This window comes from Lissotriton helveticus (genome assembly GCF_964261635.1).
Source record: "Lissotriton helveticus chromosome 1_1 unlocalized genomic scaffold, aLisHel1.1 SUPER_1_unloc_16, whole genome shotgun sequence".
Taxonomy (NCBI): domain Eukaryota; kingdom Metazoa; phylum Chordata; class Amphibia; order Caudata; family Salamandridae; genus Lissotriton; species Lissotriton helveticus.
The window spans coordinates 2373652-2384234 of record NW_027611655.1 but is presented as its reverse complement, the minus strand read 5'-3'; positions in this window follow the sequence as shown (position 1 = coordinate 2384234).

Below are 10583 nucleotides of genomic sequence, written 5' to 3'. Positions count from 1 at the left end.
GACCTGTCAGTGAATGGATAATACATGGGATAATAAATATTCCAATATCAACCTTCAGGTTTCAATACTGCCAAAAATATATACAGGCTGGCATGTACGAAAAATTGGGAAAAGGGTACATAAAAACAACATGGAACCTGCCCTATTCGCATGCATGTGTCAGTAATAAAGGACAGAAAGTGTTTCTTAGTGGCAATAATTGTGCAATGTCACTAAGCGGTACACTTCTGTGTAATGGAATTAGTTTGCATGGAGCCTGTGAAGGGAGCTCAAATAACCTTTCATGTCACCAGCAAGGCGCACCTGCAACAGAGATAGAACCATTCTTTCAAAGACTCTATAATGGGAGTTACATTCTAATTGTAGATCGCAGATGTTGTAGTCTTATGCCCGGGACTCCTTATCTCGTAACTACGACTGTGAAGGTCAAGTGCTGTGGACACTCATTGTTCCCCAGCTCCTTTCCAGACAGGGAGGCAAGGGCATGGCCCAACTTGAAAATTACTTCTATTCGAATAGATACTTTAAGTAGAATGAAAACAGTGCTTCTTCAGACGCCGACAAGGCTCACGTCATCAAAAGAAACGTATGATCTCCAAGTCGCAAGGACGACTGCAGAGATACATTCATTGTTATCAACTAATTCCCCCATACATTTCGCAGAAATCCTGAATGAAATCTTAAATATTTCTGATACCAGCGGTGTCTCAAAGGTATTTAAGACAGTATTTTCGATGGCATTAACACCATTCAAAGCCATACTGGGTATTTTTCCAGATTTCGTCCACTCGATTTTTGGCGGACTTCCCCTCATTTTAGGACTGATTGCAGGAATCCTATTCCTAGTCCTTATATTTCGTTATGGCAAACCATGTCACAGACAGAACACCTGCGACAAGGGAAGAAACAATCCTAGCCATTGGATACCGGGACCGGATATCAAGAATCCTGGGACTATCCCGGCTTAGAGACCTGAACATGACTTGGTTTCTATCATTTCGACCTATGTGGCAACGATGTGTTTTACCTGTATTAAGGTGCCTGCTATGCGGAGAAGAATGCGTGTTAGACACCTGTCTGACGCTACAATCGGATGCGCCAATGGATGCAGAAACATTGTTGAGTCCTATCAAGGCTCACGCTTTGTGCTGCCCTCAAAGGCTACCAATCCTGATGACGGCATTCGGGGAAGCTTCACCACTACGATTAAGGGGTAGTGAAGTACAGGATGAAAGCAGCATCGATCAGGTACGACCTTCTGTCAGCAATCCAAATCAGAATGTCAATGGAGACAATCATGCGCACGAATGCATGGTTACACCTATTTCCGAATTAGTGGAACTCTCCCAGGAAGCTGTTGACAACTTTTTCGAAAGCCTAAATGATATGATGTTCTCACCAGAGCAGAAATAGAGACTTTTGAACAAACTCGTACACGGCGTTCCCTGAATTTGGCCTTCAACTTTAATAATTCAGTCACATGAACAAATTTCGCTCCAGTTCACGGACAGCAATTTTTTCAGCAGCCCCAAAATATTTTTGCATATTTTTCGGGACACTATCTTCTGCTTAAAGTAAGAACTATTCTTAGAGAACTTAGATTTCTAAATTTAGATAGCTTATAGACATTAGCTGCCCGCTGGCATGTTCATGAATATTTTATTCTGTGATGAAATGGTCTCGAACCTTTTTTCTGTATTAAGAGCCATTTCATGTGTAAATTTTCATATACCAAATAGCAATAATGTATACAAATGCGTGCTTACTTTAGCATTATTCTACAGCTTGAGTGCATACTATACATATAACTGCATTTTTTCCGTATATTTGATAATTTCAAAATGCATTTATGTATTTTGGGGTGGTAAGGTATACACAATACTCTACAGTATGTTTTACTATGCATAGATTAGTAAATATGACCATAGTTAGCGTGGAGTGGGTGTGATGTATTCCTATAGGTTCTGTATCGATCCCCCTATTCCTGACCCTATTCTGGTTAGCAAACTAACAAGTTAACTAGCAGTCAGCCCATGAGGCAGAAAACCCCCATGATGCAGGAACCGTTATCTGATAAAGCCACACTACGGCACAGGAACGTGTTATCTGATTAGGTCATAACGCTTGCCATCTAATTAGACAAGCGATATTCCTCCAGCCCCTGATAAGGCATACGGAGTTCTCATAACAAATCAAACCTATGACAGACCTGGGAAAAACCCCGCGGCCATTGTTTTGATTTCACCGAGAACTTCAGCAAAAGAATGTGCTAACGACCTGGTCGTATGACATCTTTATTGACGTATCTATGTCCATCCTTACGTCAATCTCGGCACCTTAAAGGTATAAATATTACCGATATTGCCTTATGCAAACACACGCGGTGGTGACGAGACGGAGCAGCCATACTTGCCGAAGCCCAGAGCAGAGCAGACCCCGCTGGCGCAGCCCCGCCTTCTTGACGCGCTGAGAACGAGCAGCTGCCTATTTCTCCTGCCGAGAAATCCAGCTCCGGCGTTTCCGGGTAGCCCTCGCAGGCAGCCTAGAATATCGAGACCAGAGACAAGAGATACCATCACTCATTCATCCTAACTTCCAGGTACAGAACTGAATAACCCCTCGCAGAGAATTCTTTAGTCAGTCACTTGGCAAAAACAAACTTAACTTAAACTGTAACTTTCTATTCCCGCCCACGTATTAGGCTCAGGTCAGGTACACGGGGTAGGCGTATCTAGAAACACCAGTTGAGTACGTTTAGTCAAATGTATATGTGTATGTAATATATTTTATTCATTTTAAACCTTCATATGGCTTAGAAACCATATCAATGTTTTTACAGTATTATTTTATACTTCTGCTTCTAATGTATGCACTTTACTTAACTATAAGTATTGCAATAATATCGATCCATTTCTCTTGTACGAGAAAAGAGACTGATCAATAAATAACATCTTTTATTGAACACGCCTGTCTCTTCCTTTTCTCTACACTCTGATGAGACTAAGAATGCACGTACTGACTGAGTAAAATAAATTGCCTTTTGTTCACACGACTCTCGAGATACACTCTTGATTAGGGGAGAGCAAAGTTGTCATGTTCTATGGTTGTCAGAAACTAAATCCCTTCTTGTCTAATCAGGGAAGTTAATTCCTTCCTGAACATTCGAGAAAGTTTCTAGTGAACTCTGAGCTAGCTGGCAAACCCAAAACTTTAAGTCTAATATCGACAGTAGTAGACCTAGTTAACGTCTGGTCTAGGCCTATACTATTGAAGGTATTATTCCAATGCGCAGAGCCTATTGGGATAATAGGAACTACACTACAGTGTCTAGAGATTTACAGCACTACCTGCACCAACTTTGGTGGAATACTCCAGGAATTATTCTAGTAAGCATGTACCATGAACTGCATTTACCATAATGCTAATGGGTGATCTGTGCTGGGAGGTGAAGCTGTGTGCTCCCACTCCTTTCCACATGGTTTCTATGTTGGCCGGGAGTACCTACACCCATTCCCCCTTGATGGTGGGGAAAATCACCTTCAGTACCATGCAAATCATTTGCAACACCACCAAGTTGGTGGGAAAATTATCCTCCTGCAGAGTCCTCTGTTCTCCACCTCTCCTGGATGGCCTCCCCAACTAAGCAATGGTGCATCCGTAATGACTGTTAGCTGTGGGTTGGGTCGGGAGATGTGTCTGATGCTGGTTCAAGTGATGCTAGCCTCGCCACTACTCTCACTGTAACCCAGGTCAAATGTTGAAACATTGGGATCATAGAATGAAAGCCCTGGATTCATTGAGGTGGGTGGAAGGCTCAGAAGGGCACTGTATCCATTATGGCTCTGATTAACTTGAGAGGTTGTTGATGAGTCAGGTGTGACTTCAGCATTTTGATGGAGAAACCCAACAATATCAACAGGGCAGCTGTTGTCTGAAGGTTGCTTACACCTGCCTTCAACATCCAGTCGTCAAGGTATGGGCTGCCTGGTATTCCAACCTCCACAGATGGGCCACGACCACCACCATCACCTTTGTGACCCGCTGAGGTACACTGGTCAGGCCAAAAATTAACTGCAAGCAATTGTTAGTGCTCTTGGCCTCCTAGAAGCTGCATGTATCGAGTGTTGGATTGCAACAAGTTAAGGAAACAATTTGAGTCTCATTAGGTAATGTTAATGTCCTGGGTTGCTTTAACGAGTTAATTTTACATGTGAGTGAGTCGTACCCTTAGATCTGTCATGGGTACAGGGTTGAGTGAGTAGAGTGAGGAGCCATTGACGTGAGATTTGTCATGTACGTTTTATGCTAGATAAGAGACGCTTAGGTAAGTGAGACCAGAGGTTGAGCTGCTGCATGTTTCAACCCTAGTTAGGTCATAGTTGGGGTAGGAAGATAGGAAGTGTCTATGTTAATTCACCTTCGTCGAGTCACATGGAGTGGGGGGCCATGGGGAAATACCGGGTGCAGGCACCTCGGTCAGAGTTCCACAAGGAGTGGCAGGAAAAGGGGGAGTGAATAGTTGGCATGGGCTGGGGTTGCCGGGGATGTCGATGGGTTGTGCATTAGGGTTGTCAATGTTGCTGAGAGCAGGTTTGTTCACTGTGATTGGCTTAGCTGGGTGGTTTACAGCATGAAGGAATCTACACAATCAGGATAAACTAGCATTTAAAGCAAACTAGAAAGATATACAAGCATGACATACAGACTCAGTTGGTTTAAAGGCATAGCTGTAGTCCTAAATTAAAATACATACAGGAGTGCAGTCAATTGTGTGCATTCTAAAATGTGAATTACTTTATAAAGCATAGATTCAAATGGACACCTTCCGGTATACTTTGATATAGTAGCAATGAGAAAAACAAAGGCAGCTCCAAAAGGGATTTAGTGCATCATTTAATGTATTATTTATTTGATTGGTAAGCTCTGATATAGCTGCATTAGCAGGAGGCAGGAAATGATAATGCTGGAATGTGTTCTGTGCTGTGAAGAGTTGGTTTTAAACGTCCTGCTACCACACGAGGCTCTAAACACAAAGGCAACTCTAACCTAATTATCAAGTACAAAGAAAAACACTGGCACTGAAGGAAACTACCCACTTGTGGAAAATTAAAATGCAGTCACTGAAAGTGAATTCAACCAGTGATTGAAGTCAGACCCACTGCACCATGCTGTATTCTGTAGTGGGTGGGAGCTAAATTGGGTGGGAGCAAAATGTGAATGGCACAACAACAGGCCAATAGATGGAGGGCTAAAAGCCGCTTTAAATAAGTAAATTATACATGTATTTTTTTGAAAAATAAAAGGTCTTGGCTAACACCTGACCAAAAATGGAAAATGGCGCATGTAAGTGTACACATTTGTGAAACAAAATCGCATGCCTGCAGAATGAGGCCACAGTAGCCACATCATTGCACCTTTTGTTTCTCTTTCTTGTTTTTTGCTGATGTTTTGCAGCATTGGGAAAGCCTATACGTTTAAAAGGTGAGACTTATTGACTTTGCCAATGTGTGTTTAAAATGGTTGTAAAACTCCTGTTCCTTGTGTAGTTCTGGTCAGAGCCTCAGGTCTCTGGAGTTGCACTACGTGGAAGATGCACAGATGACCTTCATGGGTCCTATCCCAGGGTCTAATAGGATAAAGGACTCCCTTGCAGCAGTTGCTTATGTTTCCTCCATTATTGTGTTGCTCTGTGTTGCATTCACCGGCAAAGGCTCAATCATGTATTATTTGTTCAGCCGTGTAATAATAGTAAAAGGATCAATTGATAGACGGAATGCTGACAATGTCAAACATTCACATGCCATTCCACTATATACTCCGCTATATGCAAATCAATCTTGACCCTGCTACCCATAGAAACAGTCCAGCCTGAATGGCCAGACTACATCCTCCTTAGACTAGAAACAAGCATCCTAGGTAGGAAATGTGTGTCAGACCAGTGATGCCACAACTTTCCCACACAAAAATGTGTGAAAAAAGTGATTTTTTCAGCTGAGTTTGAGGCTTCCAGGGCATTTTGGGTAAGGAAACGTTGGAGGATCCATGTAAGCCATACCTCCCTGGAATGCCCCGGGTGTCTTGTTTTCAGAAACGTGTGGGTTTGGTAGGTTTCCCTAGGTGGCCGCCGAGCACCGGGCCAGAAACACAGGTGACCCCCCCTTGCAAAACGAGGTCATTTTGAGGTAAGCAATTTTGATGTTGTCTCTATACGTTTTGGGCCCTTGCCTGTCGCGGGTACTTGGGCCTCCCACACAAGTGAGGCACCGTTTTTATCGGGAGACCCGGGGGAACGCTGGGTGGTACGAAATGTGTGTCAGCCCAGTGATGCCACAACTTCCCCACACAAAAATGTGTTGGAAAAATGATTTTTTCAGCTAAATTTGAGGTTGCAGGGCATTCTGGGTAAGGAAACGTTGGGGGATCCATGCAAGCCATACCTCCCTGGAATCCACCGGGTGTCTAGTTTTCAGAAATGTGTGGGTTTGGTAGGTTTCCCTGGGCAGCTCCTGAGCACCGGGCCAAAAACCCAGGAGACCTAGGTAATTTTGATGTCTCCTCAATAGGTTTTGGGCCCTTGCCTGTCGCGGGCACTAGGCCGACCCACACAAGTGAGGTACCATTTTTCTCGGACGACTTTGGTAAACGCGGGTGGGTTGTATTTTGTGGACCTATGCAGATCCCAGAACTTTCCACCACAGAAATATGAGGAAAATGTGTTATTTTGGACACATTTTTAGGTTTGCAAGGGATTCTGGGTAATAGAACCTGGTGAGAGCCAGTCAAGTCACCCCATCCTGGATTCCCCTTGGTGTCTAGTTTTAAAAAATGTACAGGTTTGCTAGGTTTCCCTACGTGTCAGCTGCGCTAGGTCTCAAAATACACAGGTAGGCACATTGCTAAAAGGGCAAAAAAGACTCTGGCTAATTTTTGTGGGAATGGGGGCATTGGTTTGACCATTTTGGGCAGCCCCCTCCCCCACGCATAAAAAAAGCCAGCGTACTCACTGGCACCTAGTGGGCTTTCTGCTCCCCCAGGCGGCAGATCAGTGGCCACTGCCACCATCTGCCCTCCTGGGTGGGCAGAAAGACTGGAATTTCTCTGGGGGTGGGTTGGGTGTATTGTCATGCCCATTTTGGGCAGCCCCTACCCCTACACTAATAAAACAAAGTAATCCATGGTTTCTAGTGGGCTTTCTGCGCCCCCGGGGGGGCCAGATTGGGGGCTACAGCTCCCATCTGCCTCCCAGGGGCCAGAAAGACTGTCATTTTTGTGGGGGGGGGGGGTGGGGCATTGGCGTGCCCATTTTGGGCAGCCCACACCCTAAAAACAATTGCTAAAAGAAAATCCCTGGTGGATAGTGGGCTTTCTGTACCTCTGGGGGGGGGGCAGTTTGGGGGCTACTGCCCCCACCTGTCCTCTGGGGGGGGATACTGCCCCCACCTGTCCCCTGGGAGGGCAGAAAGGCTGTAATGGTGGTGGGTGGGTGGGGGCAATGGCGTGCCCGTTTTGCACAGCCTCACCCAAAAAAATACTCCTAAAAACCAATTCCTTGGTGTTTAGTGGGCTTTCTGCCCCCCCAGAAGGGGCATAAGACTGTAATGATTACGGGGAGTGGTGGCATGGCATGCCCGCTTTGGGCAGCCCCCACCCCTTTTTTTACTTTCTAACAAAAATCCCTGGTGTCTAGTGGGCTTTCCGCCCCCCCCCCCCCCCGAAGGGCAGATTAGGGGCCAATACCCCATCTGCCCCCAGGGAGGGCAGAAAGTCTGTAATAATTAGGGAGATGGGGGCATGGGCCTGCCCGTTTTGGGCAGCCCCCACCCTTATTTTTACTTTTTTTTCTTTTTTAAATCCCTGGTGCCTAGTTGGCTTGCCCCCCCCCCCCCCCCCCGGGGCAAAAAAAACTAAATGTATTCAAATTAACCTGGGGGGATCAAAGGCCCTTGCCCAAGGGGCCGCTCCCCCCTCCCTGCTGTCTAGTGGCTGGATCCCTGCTTGGGGATCCCCCTCCTGTGGGGATCCCCTTTCCAACGATACCTCTCCCTTCTTTCTATGTGCTCAGGGGGCTGAGATAGCCCCCTGAGCACGTTGAAAGGGAAACTGAAATGGCTCATTTCAGTTTTGTTTCCCTGAAATGACGTCAGCGCGACGTGCGCGCCGATCGTCATTTCAGGGAAACCAGGAGGGGGCCTCGGGAGCTGGGAAGCTCTTCCCGAGCTCCCAAGGCTATTTCGGCACCAGAGGGATTTCCCAGGGAATGTTCCATGACGGGTTGTATGACCTAACAACTACCACTTAAACAACGAATGCCTAAACCACGAAGGCTCAACCACTACCAAAGCTAAATCACTACCTACTGTACAACCAAGTACTAAACCACGAAAATTAATAATTTTTCATATTACCCGAATCTACTAGTCAAGGGGTAATTTGAAACAACCTGTTGAAGATGTTCACGTTTACTTTTTTTTTCAATGAAAGAACTAATCAACAGTTCAGTGAAAAGAGGAATACAGACATGAAGCAATATTTAAGTACTTATTTTCTTAAAGGGGGAGATGCGTAAATGGATTTTGGTTATCACTATTTGATGTCCAATGAAGCGCAATCACGCTGTCAATAACTACGATTAAAGTTTGCTCAAAGTTTTCCAAAACTATCCTGTACTGTTGTCTTGGGTGTTCCACAAAATCCCCCTCTCCTTCTATTTCAGATGTGTTTTGAAATGGGGTCAGCCAGACTGACTCGGGGTTTATCCTCCTATTTTTCAGATAGTTTTTTCAACTCTCTTCTAATGGATGTCCCTTTAACTCTTTACAAACTCCTGTATTTTGCTGCGATGTCTTTTTTCAAATCATCAATTAGAGAGATCATTCGCCTCAAGCTCACATCACTGAAAAACAAGCCGACAGTGCCATCCACTGGCCTAACATGCTAAATTAAAACAAATTAATATTTCTACATGTAATTAAAATCAGCAAATGTTCAAATACATTTTTAAATAATATTACACATTCCTAATTTATTAAATATTGCCAAAAATAAACATCCCATTCCAAATTGTTTTATTATAATTGGACTTGCATTTAAGATTAATTATTAACATTTTGACACTTACCTCTGGATCAGGTGGTTGTTGTTCGTGTTCAGTAGTGGTTAATGAGGTCGTGGTTCTGGTAAAGGTCGTGGTTAAGGATTTGTTGTTTAATACACTCGTTGTTAATGATTCGTTGTTAAGGCTGTTTCCCTCCATGACGAGCTGGACTCGTCATGGGCACAGGAGCACTGTGTCCCATGACGAGTCCAGCTCGTCATGGGCATACAAGGGGTTAATGTTTGATTTGTTCCTCATTTTGTCCATCATTTGTGTCTCATATGATACTAGAAGCAATCCATGGATAAGAAGGGAGGCATCGTGTCACTATGAATTTAACATTGAAGTGAGTTGTGGGGAGAGGGTCTTACTTACTGAACAGGAACATTCTCTGGTGTCTTGTTTACTCCTTGAGTCCATACTCCTCAATGGAAGATCACAGAATGATCGTATGCCCTTACCCTGCCGATTGCATCTTTACATTGAAAGTGTAGAATTTCGTCATCACACTTGTTTATGTGGACAATTAAATGTCTTATTGAATTATTGTGATACTCTGCACTTCAGCTTTGTCTGTGTTTCTTTTTCTTAATCTAACAGGTGAAATAAATGCTGTAATAAACGAAAAAGGTAAAGGCAATGAAGATCACTTGTGTAGGAAGCAATATGAAAACAGTATGCCTGGAAATCACTGCCCCTGAAGACTAATGCCTCGCCAAAGTCTTTGTACAGCAGAAAACCTAAGCTGCCCAATGAGGTCTGTACTTTGCTCTTAGGCATCAGATGATAGACATAAGACACTGACACACTGAAGCAAGTCTGGTGAGGTGCTCCTTACAAAGGAAGAGACAACCTGGAAACGGAAAGTACACACAAGATAACTTTTAAGAATATCTAAAATATATGGGGTAGCCGGTGGGCTACCCCATGCCTAAATCGACGGGAAGCCCGGCAAAACATTACATTTGGGGGTATGGTTCAGCGAGGAACTAAGATTTCTGCCTCAGATTAACAGGTTGGCTGGTACGTGCTTTGGCACATTGAAACGACTCAAGAAGTTCCTTCCACTTTTGCCCAGAGGGGCCAAAGAAATGGTGACCCGTGCTCTTATCCTTTCGTGTTTGCCTTGTACATTGGTCTCCCGGCTTATCAGCTAAAAAATCAGCAGATTTTCCAAAATGCAACAGCTAGAGTTCTACTGGGTACTTCAGGAAGGTCCAGAGCGAGGCAGCTTCTGGTGGATCTGCACTGGCTCCCGGTTGACCAACGCATTCTGTTCAAAGCTCTTACGAGTGTGCATGAATGAATGAATGATTTTATTGTACAGTTAATAAAAACTTACAATATTAAAAGACTTCCATTATTAAAAAACGTTTAAACCTTCTTTACATTTATAGTATAAAAATTAGAAAAGAAAAGGTTTTACACTCTGCAAAATCGTAAAAGTCTTGATTGCGTTTTGGTGTAGACCATTTATAAGTTTGTAAGG